General features: G+C 37.4%; 1 protein-coding gene across 4 annotated transcripts in view; it reads left to right on the top strand.

The window, feature by feature from the left end:
* CTNNA3 (catenin alpha 3) overlaps positions 1-13851 on the top strand; it is a 1667940-nt gene that overhangs the window by 308755 nt on the left and 1345334 nt on the right. The window lies entirely within an intron of this gene.

The raw sequence follows: 13851 nt of genomic DNA, 5'->3' as shown, positions 1-13851 counted from the left end.
TGTGTTATTATTGTCATTTGTTTCCATATATTGGTGGATATCCATTTTAATTTGGTCATTGATCCATTGATTATTTAGGAGCATGTTGTTAAGCCTCCATGTGTTTGTGAGCCTTTTTGCTTTCTTTGTACAGTTTATTTCTAGTTTTATGCCTTTGTGGTCTGAAAAGTTGGTTGGTAGGATTTCAATCTTTTGGAATTTACTGAGGCTCTTTTTGTGGCCTAGTATGTGGTCTATTCTGGAGAATGTTCCATGTGCACTTGAGAAGAATGTGTATCCTGTTGCTTTTGGATGTAGAGTTCTATAGATGTCTATTAGGTCCATCTGTTCTAGTGTGTTGTTCAGTGCCTCTGTGTCCTTACTTATTTTCTGTCTGGTGGATCTGTCCTTTGGAGTGAGTGGTGTGTTGAAGTCTCCTAGAATGAATGTATTGCATTCTATTTCCTCCTTTAGTTCTGTTAATATTTGTTTCAGGTATGTTGGTGCTCCTGTATTGGGTGCATATATGTTTATAATGGTTATATCCTCTTGTTGGACTGAGTCCTTTATCATTATGTAATGTCCTTTGTCTCTTGTTACTTTTTTTATTTTGAGGTCTATTTCGTCTGATACTAGTATTGCAACACCTGCTTTTTTCTCTCTGTTGTTTGCATGAAATATCATTCTCTAACCCTTGACTTTTAATCTGTGCGCGTCTTTGGGTTTGAGGTGAGTCTCTTGTAAGCAGCATATGGAAGAGTCTTGATTTTTTATCCATTCTGTAACTCTGTGTCTTTTGATTGGTGCATTCAGTCCATTTACATTTAGGGTGATTATTGAAAGATATGTACTTATTGCCATTGCAGGCTTTAGATTTGTGGTTACCAAAGGTTCAAGGTTAGCTTCTTTTACTACCTTACTGTCTGACCTCACTCGCTTCTTGAGCTGTTATAAACACAGTCTGATGATTATTTCTTTCCCTTCTTTTTCCTTCTCCTCCCTTCTTCATATGTTGGGCGTTTTGTTCTGCGCTCTTTTTAGGAGTGCTCCCATCTAGAGCAGTCCCTGTAAGTTGCCCTGTAGAGGTGGTTTGTGGGAGGCAAATTCCCTCAACTTTTGCTTGTCTGGGAATTGTTTAATCCCTCCTTCATATTTAAATGATAATCGTGCTGGATACAGTATTCCTGGTTCAAGGCCCTTCTGTTTCATTGCATTAAGTATATCATGCCTTTCTCTTCTGGCCTGTAAGGTTTCTGTTTAGAAGTCTTGATGATAGCCTGATGGGTTTTCCTTTGTAGCTGACCTTTTTGTTCTCTTTGGCTGCCTTTAATACTTTGTCCTTGTGTTTGATCTTTGCCATTTTAATTATTATGTGTCTTGGTGTTGCCCTCCTTGGATCCCTTGTCATGGGAGTTCTGTGTATCTCTGTGGTCTGAGAGACCATTTCCTCCCCTAGTTTGGGGAAGTTTTCAGCAATTATTTCTTCTAAGACACTTTCTATCCCTTTTTCTCTCTCTTTTTCTTCTGGTATCCCTATAATGTGTATATTGTTCCTTTTCAATTGGTCACACAGTTCTCTTAAAATTCTTTCATTCCTGGAGATCCTTTTATCTCTCTCTGCATCAGCTTCTCTGCATTCCTGTTCTCTGTTTTCTAGTCTGTTAATGGTCTCTTGCATCTTGTCCATTCTGCTTTGAAGTCCTTCTAGAGATTGTTTTATTTCTGTATTCTCCCTCCTTAGTTCTTGCATATTTCTCTGCAAGTCCATCAGCGTGGTTATGACTTTTGTTTTGAATTCTTTTTCAGGAAGACTGGTTAAATCTATCTCCCCAGGTTCCTTCTCAGGGGAAGATGTAGAAGCTGTTGAAGCTGTCTGGGTTCGTCCTGTCTGGATCAAATTTTTTTGCCTTTTCATGCTGATAGGTGCAGTGGTATGCTATTGACTCATCTGTCAGCTGGGAGTTTCAAGACACTTTCCACTTGCTCCTGGCCTTTCTTTACTCGGACAACTGTGACCCCTAGTGGCTTGTGTTGGGCAATTGCATGTAGATTGCGTCTCTGTACCTTGCCATGCTGGTATGGAGGAAGCTCCTTTGCTGTGGGCATGGCCAGCCTCAGGCTGCTGCTCTGCTATGGCGGGTCCCCGGAGGGGTAATGGACAGGAGGCTGTTTGGCTGTTTACCTCCGTGAGGGGTCTCAGAGCTGTTGCCCAGGGGGTTAGTGCGCCTCGAGTTCCCTATCATTTCCAGCTGCTGGACTGTGATCCGGGATGCTTCCGTCCAGCTGTGGGTCCCTGTCCCTTTAAGACTTTCAAAAAGCACTCGCTTTTCTTTGTCTCAGAGGCGCTGGCTACGGGACCCGCTCACAGGTCTTACTGTCCTGCCTCCCTAGTTTCCAGCACCCCATGCATGCACTGTGTGTCTGTGCTCTGGTGCGGATTTCTGGGGCTGGGTGTTTAGCAGTCCTGGGCTCCCTCTCCCTCCCCGCTCCGACTCCTCTCCTTCCGTCGGGAGCTGGGGTGAGGGGCCTTGGGTCCTGCCGGGCTGCGGCTTGTATCTTACCCCTTTCACGAGGTGCTGGGTTCTCGCAGGTGTGGATATAGTCTGGCTGTTGTCCTGTGTCTTCTGGTCTCTCTTTTAGGGTTAGTTGTATTTGTTGTATTTTCAAAAATATATATGTTTTTGGGAGGAGAGTCCCACTGTCCTACTCATGCCGCCTTCTTGGCTCTGCTCCCCTGTATTTCTTAAAATAACTGTAGTTAGATATTAAATAATGACTAAAGCCAGGCCCTCAATACATTAATGAACAATAGTTATATTTTTATTAAGAATTTAAATGCCTGGAGGTAAAAGAAGAAAAACAGAAATCACATATCTATTCACACACGTATTTGGAGATAAATAATATATTTCTTAGGCTGAAGTGAGAATTGTTTTTTCGTATGTTGGTATAGGGAATTTGTGGAATACTGGAGTTGAATAAGCATTAATAGTCCTGGTTGTCAGTCTTAACAACTAAACATTGTATGCTTCTATTGGAGTTTGCCTAAGTGTACTTTATAAGAGTGTTGCCATTGTATTCAGTTGAAGAAAGATCTGGGAATTGGTGTAGTTCTTTTAGAATTACTGTGTGATTTGAGCAAGTCACTATCTTTGCCCAAACTTTCCCATTTACCAAGTTGTTATGATTACATATGCTTTACTAATACACAGTCAAACTAGGATTTATGTTTACCCAGGACAAAAAGCAATCAAAAGTGTGATTTTAATAACAAGAAGATTTTGCTTTCTTTACCCAGGCTAGAATTTACCCTAGACAGTGAGTGACACATGAAGCTAGCTGAGGCTACTTCCAGGTGACAATCAGTAATCATCTGAAGTCTCTCCAAGGATTTGTGCAACACAACTGACAACTCTTCCATTTCACAAGATTTCCTTTTATTTCTGTGTGAGCTAGAAGAGAAATACAGCTCAACCTCCCTAACTTTTGTAGAGATGCAACTGAGTTTAGGTGGGTTATGGGTTAACCAAATACTACTGTGATGGTTAGTGGCAGAGACAGGACTAAACTTCAAGTCATATATGATTCTTAATGGAGTGTATCATTTATCTGTTGCTTGAAACATGGAAGTAAATGTTTCTGGGGAAGGGTAATCAAAGAATTGTTGACATTAAAGGGACTTTTATTTTTTGTGCTTTTTGACAACAACAGATTAATTGGCAGGTGTTTACCCTCAGCCATTGTCGCAGAATGAGATGATGTTAGTTCATGTAGGCAAGCCTCTGTAGCTGGCCTACAGCTGCTCATGACACTTATTGGAAGAAAATTGTTTTGACTTGCTCTTTGCATCACTGTTTTAAGGTTCTGAGTCTCATTTATGATTCCTGGTCTGTGATTGTCATTAGCTACATTTTTTCCCTATTATTTGGTGCATTTCTTTCCTGGGCTTTTTTTGGCATTTGTATTACAGAGATAAAAATTGGTTTTACTCCCAAAGATAAAACAAATGAATTAATAAATGTAAAATTTACTTACCTATCTGAACATTATTGGGGGAATTCTGTCCAATAGGTAAGTGACTTTAAATGTAGGGGCTAGTTACTTTATAGACAATCTATACTATATAACATTTTGTATACAAGATCTTAGAGATACTGTCATCTGAAGTTCTTTATAGACTGTAACTAAAAGGAACCCTAGTGACCTCTTAGGTCAAATAAAGAAAATATATTGCATACATATGGGTACTCTCCCATTTGTGGTCTGGAAGACTTAGCAAATCATCAATGATACTCTTGTACAGAATCAGCCTCAGAATCATTCTTAACACAGTGCTTGAAGCACCCATTATTGATTGGAACTGATGTGAGGAAAGAAACTAAGCACTGTTATTCAGTCTGACTTCTCATTTTTCATATGAGGCAACTGAGGCCCAAAGAGGCCAGGGTCTTAAAGGGTACTGGGCTTTGAGAACATCAACTGATGTTCCCATAATTTGCTCCAATGTTCTTTAAATCCATCATCCTAGTCAGACAGCAAATATGGATATGAAATATCCATGTCCTTTTAGAGTCATCCTTCCTCAATATTTTAATTTTCAGGTTTCTGAGTTATTGCTATTGTTATCTGCCTTGTCTATAGTTTCTTAAAATGGGGAGAAAAAAGTTCATACAGTTCCCTGAAGGGCATTCAAACCCCCTCCAGCACAAAACCAGACCAGATAATAGATTAGCTGTTGATAATAAATAGCATGCATGTCAAGCTGCAATTACCATAAAAATACAGCAAGAAATCTTACCATTCCCAAGGTAACTGTAAATCTAACAATGCAACAGTAGAATTTCTTGGAGGAAAAGGCCACATTGATCTCCTGTTACTTTTGGTCCCCGCTTGTTACCGTAGTCAGCTGGGAGGCTTTCAGGAGTGTGAGCCGCTAGAGTCTCTGCTGTGTTTGGTGATCAGAGACTCATGACTGTTGGAACTTGTAGAGAGAAGGAAGCACTGTCGGCCACTGGTTGTTTCCACTAGTACTTGAAGAACAAAGGAAATGAATGCAGTAGGAGCCTTTTCAACTGAAAGCAGACATTCTCACACTTTTCATTGCAGTACCACTTTGGTAACGTTAAGTATGCATAGACTTCTCTTCCTGATTTCCACCATCTAAACCTAACCCTCTTTCTTTCCTCCAGGTTTCTGTTGACTTATTTATCGAAGTGTGGATCACATGGGATCTTCACAGAATCCAATGTACAAGAACCTCAAATAAAGTCACATAAAGAATGCAGAGGCATTCATGTGCTATAACTTAGAGCTAAATTAAAAAAAAAAGATAGGAAAAAAACTTCCAAGGGTGTAAGCAAAATGCTTATTGAGTGTTTGGAAACTGTTGAAATAGAGTTTCAGAGTTAAGACCTTAAAATCCTTCTCATTGAGCATGGGCATTCTATTCCAACTCATGGAATATGAAATGAGGTGAAATATATTTTTTAAAAATTTGTAAAGAAAAATAAATAGATCCAGGTTAAGAAGATAAATTGAACTTGAGTAGCTTTTGAGAAAGCTTAGGTTTGTTCCCTCTGATTTTATTCTGCATCAACATTTTAGGTTAGTATTTCTCAAAAAATGGGTTCTGTTTCCTTGGACCATTTACATCAGAGATACCTTGGGTATTTGTTAAAAAATGTGGATAATCAGTTAGTATATGTAAGAGTAGTATATCTTGGAGAAATATATCCTTATAATTCACAGAAAATAGTTTTATGCTTCTCAAGTACTAGAGCTCTATTATAAGGAATGTAATTTCACAATTCACCTTCCTTCAATGAGTTCTTTGGTTTGCCATTTAAATTTACAAACTCTTCTTACCAAGGCTCAGTTTTTATTTTTCAAGACTATTTTACCCTGTGGAAACGAAAGGGTAGATAAATGCTGTTTTGGTTTTATTTTATAAAGCATCAAAAAATGAACTGGAAAATCATTCTACTTTGGGACAAATGTTTTCTGGGAAATTTAATCCTTTATTATTTAAGACAATCCAACCAGAACACTTTGGGCCAATTTTCAATATTTTATCTACATATCATTAAACTAATATGCACTTTTCTTCCTTCTTGTTCCCTAGACTGGATCATACAGATTTCTACAATTAACTAGATTTTTCATTCTTTCTAAATTGCCCCTTCTCTGGGCACCTCATTCATTCAGTGATGCCATAGTCATATTTATGGAATTCCAGTTGCTTTTGCCTCAGATTCAGAAGTTCATTGGGAAGAAATCATGTTTGAAATTTTCCATAGGGATCCTCTTCACTGCATGAAGCTTACTTTTAGTGATAAATTCTAGAAGTTCTCAACTTTTCTAAAAATATTATCTTTCCTATTCTAAATCATATAAAAGGAGTTGGCTTTGGTGAAGTTATGTGTGGCTAGAATAAGTGGTGTGTCTCATATCAAGGTTGTTGACAGATATATATGCATCTTACTCGGTCACCAAGGAGGAAAAAAGTGTTCAGATGGTCACATTATTTGAGCAATTGCGTGATAGAACTACCTTCTGAGTCACACTGTTCTAATTCGGGATGAGCCTATTCTGTTCTTTTTTTCCCCTAGTTGGGCAAGAATCCTATGTTGATTACTACAATACCGTGACAAGACAACCTTTGGTAAATAAAGTTAACATGCTTCTAAGTAAGTCCTAAATGAATTGTTTTGTCTTTGTGATAGTTCCCTGTGGCTTATGCCTGGACTTCCCACCACACACAAGTGATGTTCGGAAATGGAAGCACAGCAGTTTATGCATTTTTCCTCATCTTGTTTCACAAGCTTAGACTGTGGCAGTTGAAGTACAATAATCATTTTGTGCCAGAAGAAAGATAAAAGAAGAAAAACAGTTTGCCAGCAGGAGATTAAATTTAATGTTAGAAGGCTGGAAATATGGCAAAGAGGTGATATACCAGCAGCACTGCTTGAGCACAGTGACCTGGTTGCTTTCCCACACCAGGTTTATTTAAAAAAATATATGACCAATGTCAGTTTTGTCAGTAAAGGCTTAAAAGTAATTTTGAATGTATATTGGAAAAAATAAACCAGGTAAATTCCCACCTTACATTTTTTTGCCTGATTTGTGGTTTAAGGTAGTCTCACAGTATTTTCAGGTGAAAGTGGTTTTAGCAAGTATGAATTCCATCATTTTTTCCATAGGGTTAAGGGAGAAGAATATTGAATTCTTAGCTTTGCTGCTGACAGGCTTTAAGAAATAAACTTATCTTAATTGCTTTTTCTATTTATCTGTTCCTTATTTTTCTCTGGCAGGGTGAAAATTCAATTTACCCCAGATATTGTCTAAGGAGGTTTTTGGGAGTGATCTGTGTATTTAGATCCTTGTTAATGTGATAATGAATCAGGAGCAGTTTTTGGATAGAACAGAAATTTTATGTAAGTCAATGTCTCTTTATTTTCTTTATGAACGGGATTGGTGTGGCAGTAGGATTCCTGTAAAATCTGTAGTGGTAGCTATCTGTTCTCCCAACTGCCTCCCATGAAACTGAGTGCGAAGATATTCAGCCTCCATTTAGATTACTCCCATGTCTTCTTGACTGAATCGATATAATAATAGTAATATTTATTGAGCTTATCTTTCAATGCACCAGGCACTGCCAAATGTTTTATATGTATGAACTGATGAATTAATTAATCCTCACAACAACTCCAAGTAGTAGACATCACTATTATCTCCATTTCACAGATATGGACACATTGGAGACTGGATTCAAATTGAAGCCATTTAACTACAGAGTTCATGCATTTAACAACTGTTCCACGCTGTCTCCTATAGCATGACTTGGAAAACTAGTTACTGAATGTTCAGAAGTGCAAATTTTAGGAAATAGAAAAGTGATATGGCAGCCAAATGGGTGCCACAATATGAGTTTTCTTTATCTTCCAATAACAGAATCTTGGTGGATTCATGATCAGGAGCAATAGGAGCTCTATTTCTCAGTTTCTCTTACAGCTGTAATTATTCTTTAGATGTGATAAAGGTTAGTGAGATATAAGTGAAACTTTTATTGGGTAGCTTCAGCAAAATTTCCTAAACATTAGCCTGTATTTACTTTTTGCCTTTATCCTGCTACCTGGAACGTAGATGTTATGGTTGGAACTCTAGTTGACATATTGGATGATGAGGATAAGGTGTGGGAGTAAGAAGCTGCATAAAGCCTGGGTACCTGAATACTTTATGGAGCAGAGCCACGACACCAGCCCTGGACTACCTTACTTTCAGGCTTATTTGTGAGAAGAAAGTAAACTTTCATCTTGTTTAAACACTTTAACTTTGGGTGTCTTTAATTTCAGTTAATTAATTGCTATTTTGGCATTGTTTAACTGATAATATGGATTGTAAATAGTTTACCATTTGCGTATAATAGGCACTCAAGAATTATTTGTTGGTCTGAGTTATTTATTTTCTCAATCTCTCCCAATCTTAACATTCAGATTAATCTACTTGAGTTATTTTATAAGAGCAATTTAGCTTGTATATTCTACATGCAAAATCATGCTATAAACATAAAACAATTGGACAGTAATAGAGCCTGAGTTTCCTTTCCTTTAAAGTAATGATTAAGGTCCAACTATTAGATAGAAAACAACTTTCAGGTATCAGAGTATAATTTCTTGCCATGACCATGTAGCAGAGAAATGAACTTTAAATATGTTATTGTTTACTACCATTTGCCATTTTAAATTAAATGTTATACTATGGGGCAGAATCAATGGTAAATCAATTTAAAAGGATGATTACTATAAAAAGCAAGTTTATCTGGAATTTTACTGATCAGAATTGTTATATTTAACATTATACTACATTTATGGTACAGTGTGTGTGTGTATGTGTGTGTGTGTGTGTATATATATATATATATATATATAAATATTAAGCCCTAAAATGTCTTGCTAATCATCAACAAAGAAAAGAATTTGTGTTCCATTGAACATATGTATAAGGTTTCTCTCTTAAAAATCTACTTTGAATTTGTAGTATTATATTTTTATAAAAGGACCATTTTTGTTCAGCTGTAAGCATGGAATTTTCTCCTCATGGTGGAACCCAAGTTAAAACTGAGGGCATATGGGGATCGTCATCATAGAAGGAGTGGTTGGATGGGTTTGTGATCTGGGTAGCACAGGGAGATAGGCTTTGCTGATGGATCTGATGGTGCTGAGGGAAGCAAAGCAGAAGGAATAGTCAAACATGACACGCATATTCAACCTGAGCGGCTGAGTGGATGGTGGTGCTGCTTATTGAGATGGAGGGACTTGAAAAGGAGCAGATCTGAGGCATGTGGTAGAGGAAAAGAAGTAAACCAACAGCTCCGTTTTGCATATATTGAGTTAGAGATGCCTGGGAGGAGACATTCAAGAATAGAAATCAAGTTGTGTATATGAATTTCAGAGGAGATATTTGCATTAGAGATACAAAATTTGGAATTTTCAGCTTAGAGATGATACTTAAAGTCATGAGAATATTTGTGATCATCTAGGAAGAAAGTGTAGAACAAAAGAAGAGGGCTCTGAAACCAGGCAGGTGAATGTGGTAAGAAATTCACATATTATGGACCAAAGATTTTGGTGTGTGTTGGAATCTGGTGTAGATTTCTCTTCCTCTGGGTGTCACTGTTGCTCTTGACCTATATATACCATCTGTTCTAGGATGGCACTTACGCAGAAGGAGTTGGACTGTTTAAGGCAAATATAAGAATGAAGAATGGAATCAAGTAAATGTTTCCATGGAAGAACTGTTGATACAAAAATTCCAAGGGCTTCTGCTGGAGGTGCACAGAATTCAATGTGCAAATAATTTATAATGTCTCTGCAACCTTTATATCTCTTTTATCTGTCTTCTCTTGAATGCTTTGAGACAAGCATAACAATTCTGGGACAATGGCACTTTGCAACTGTAAACATGGGAATTGATGATTTAATGATTGGTGCTTATGTTCGGTTTCTGAAATTGGCCATATTTGAACTTTTACAATTTTTAACAATCTCATACTATCATATTTTGAAGTGCCATTAGTGTCAGGTCATAAAGAACTCTCCTATGAAGGGATTCAAGACTCTTACAGGTTTTAATGGAACTACAAAGTAGGGGTGTGTGTGTATGAGAGACAGACAGACAGTCAGAAATGGAGCAAGGGAGGAGTATTTAGAGAAGAAACCATTGCTGAGTAAGTTAATGCAAAAATTACAAAAATTGAATAAAGGCTTAGCATTTGTTTTTACATCTAAAAAATTATTTTAGGATTTGATTAATTAAAAGTAGCAGAAATTTCTCTTTCTAATTTGAATTCTCCTCTTCCAAATCATGACCAAGAGACTGTCTTTTTAAGACCCCCCCAAATTCTGTAGTATGTCTAGATTTACTATAGAAAGTAATGAAGACCTGAAGCTATAGTCAGTGCATAGCCCAGTGTATTGCACATAATTATTCATTTCACTTACGTTTATTGAATACCTACAAGGCATATTTATTTATTTCACTAGTATTTAATGAACTCCTACCATGCCCCCCATAAGTGACCCTACTCATATGCTCCCTTTGTGGACCCAGCATGAAACTTAGTTTTGTGAGTTATGAGCGGGCAACTTTCTTACTAAAATAAATATATTGTACAATATTTTTGCTACTAGAAAAGAGTTAAGTATTTAAAAATGTGGCTTTGTACCCAAGCCAATGGTTTTCTCTGTTGTAGTATTGGTGACATTAGAATGCATGTTGTTTTTTGATTCCTAGAGAACTCAGCTAACTGTAGTAACTCTCTATTCCTGTTCCCCTTCCCCACATCTGTTCTGCATACCTTCAGTGAATAGTTGGCTTTGTTCTCAGAATTGGCTCTAGTTTCCTCTTCAAAATGTCTTTAACTTTCCATTTTTCATTTTAAAGGGGGCTGTGAGATTCTCACTAGATTAACTTGGCCTAGATTACTGAGCATTAAAACCTGGCTTTAGGAGGATCTCTAGAGTCTTAATTTTGAAGCTTTGGTATCCAAGAAAAATGAAAGCCTTGTATTTACATCTAGGGCTTACATATAGATAGGGTTTATACAAAGTTTACAATATGCTATCACACTTAATTCTGAGAGTGACATTTGTCAAGTTTTTCCTGCTGAAAGATGTATACTTCCTTCTAGACCTCTTCTCCTTATATCTAATTTTCAGGGAATTGAGGAGAAACCAGTTCATAGGCCTTTGGAATTTTGGATATCCAAGTTGTCAGGCACATTGGATACCATCTTGGCAAGGAGTTCTCACCAGCATCAATGGTTAGGGCTTAGGGAGCTCCACAGACTTCCTTAATTTCAAAATTTTGGTGTACTCATTTATTCAGTATTTATTGACCACCGATTATGTGCTGGGCAGTTTCTTAGGCTCTTGGAATCCATCAGTGAAATAAACAATTTCTAGCCTTCATGTAGCTTATATTTCCCCAGGTGGAGACAGGAAGTAAACAAGATCCGTAAGTCAATGTTATAGTATGCTAGAATGTTAGGGGTCCCCAAGACTACTCCTGGATTTAGTGATTTGCTAGGAGGGCTTACAGGACTCAGCATATAGTTGTGCTCACAGCTAAGATTTATTACAGTGAAGGGTATAAAGCAAGATCAGCAACGGGAAAACACCCAAGGGTCAACTCTGGGGGAAACCAGGTAAACGCTTCCAGAGTTGTCTCCTAATGGAGTCACACGGATGCACTGAATTTCCTCAATGAGTTGTAACAACATGACTGAAGTGTTGTCTATCAGGAAAGCTCATTAATACTTAGTTCCTAGGAGTTTTACTGAGGACTGATCATGTAGACATCCTCTGCTAGCACACAACAAATTTGTATACTCCTCAAAGGAAAACAGGTATTTAGTATAAACCATATTGTTCATACAAACAGTTCAGATGTAGTGAGCTCGTCTTACCAGTTTTGGGAATGTGAGAATATTTCTGAAATCCAAGTTTCTAGATGCCAGCCAATGGCCACCCTTCTAAATAGGCCGTTTAAAGAGTAACAGTCAACGTGCTATATTAACTCTTTTGTGCATCATTAGATTGTGATGAGTACTCTGCTGGAAAATTTAGAGCACGGGGCAAGGACCAGAAGTGCTGGAAAGAGATTTGGGTTATAACTTTAAATAAGGTGATCAGAGTAAGCTTCATTGGGAAGGTGACATTTGAGCAAAGTCTTGGAGGTTAAAAAAAGAACATTACAAGTGGAGACCAGCCAATGCAATCACCCTAAGGTGAGAGCTTGCTTGTCGTGTGTGAGAAAGCAAGGAAGCCAGCACAGCCGCGGGAGGCGAACATGGAGGTGACGTGAGAGAGTCGAGGTTGCTGAGGAGACTGACGGCCAAACTGTACTGGACCTTGTGGGACGCTGCTCGTCCTGGGGTTTATGTGTGTGTGCATGTCACTGAGGACAGACCCAGTAGTTCTCATTTCTTTAGATACTTTGAGTCCCCAAAGTTTAATAACTGCAGATCTAGGATAAATTCCTCATTTTTCAGTTGGAGAAATAAGCTGAAGTGATGAAAATGTTTCATCACATGGTCATCAGTGAGAGAATGGGGGATAGAATATAGAATGTAAGTGTTTTATTCTTTCTCTCTCTGAAGTTTGAGAGAATCTTGGTGACTTACTCAATTACATTTTGTCAAAGTTAGTGTAATTGATAACAAACAGAAGCCAAAATGCTTCTGAGTAGTTTCAGCAGTGTGTTCAGGCGTTTCTTCTTGTTTAGAATAGAGTGATGGATCCCCAATCTCTGAGTAAGTGGTAGGTAATATAAATATTAAGCATCTAACAGAGATATTTCACCTTCTTGTTAGAATGTCTGATAATTCAGTTCAATGTCTTCACGCCTTGCACTTATCCCTTCCCCAAATAAAATTTGTTTTCATTGCTTATTAGGTCCTCCTTGTTTTTTCCCCTCTATATTTTTATAAAGAAAAATTTATTAAGCAGTCTCCTGCTTTTAAAGGATTCAATTGCAGTCTTTTATAAGGGCTATAGAAATAAAATAAAGCTTCTCTCCTTGGCAACTCTCTTGGTGTCATACCAAGAAGGCCTAATTGGAAGGTGGGTGAAATGCAGCCAAAGACCACCTAGTGAACATAAAGCCAAAAGCAGGATGTGTGACCTTAAAACCCAAGAAGACATAAGCTGCTTATGAAGTTAACAGATAATTGCTATCCATTTTCTCTTCCAAAATAAAATCGTACTGAAAAGAAGATTGACAGTTTTTGAAACATTTACTGCTTTTAGACAAAAAAGAAATGAGTGTTGGATGCAAATAGGTCTGTAATATATGTTTGCTAAAGATATGATTTTAGTGACAGCTATGGAAGGCAATTTAATAGTGCCTTTTTGTTGTTTTGATAACCAAAACAAAAAGTAAAAAGACCCTTTGGAATACATTTTGAAGGTTAAGATCAGAGCAATTTGATTATTATGTGGATTTGGAAGTAAAGGAATCTTAAAAATACTTTTTATTTTCAAGGGGAAAATCATTAACTGCCTCTGAATGTGAGGAGGTAAGACATGACGTGGTATTTCACAGATAAAAAGTTCTCTGTTCATTAAGTGATATTTCTATGTTGCAATCTTTTGAGATATTGCAGTTAAATACTTTATGGTATATTGTCTCAACCATTGATTCAATAAATAACTTTGTCACAGGTAGATGACATCAAACCAGTACAAGCATAAAATGTCTATCACTATTAAAGAGATAACATTGATAAGACACACAAAATACAGGATCTTAAGGACTTCCCATTGTAGTTTTGATGCTGTTCATGTATTTGTAATCATGTAAGGCTTTACTTTT

This window comes from Manis pentadactyla, chromosome 8, assembly GCF_030020395.1.
Source record: "Manis pentadactyla isolate mManPen7 chromosome 8, mManPen7.hap1, whole genome shotgun sequence".
Lineage (NCBI taxonomy): Eukaryota > Metazoa > Chordata > Mammalia > Pholidota > Manidae > Manis > Manis pentadactyla.
The sequence above is the reverse complement of the archived record's forward strand: the minus strand, read 5'-3'. Positions and strand labels throughout refer to the sequence as shown.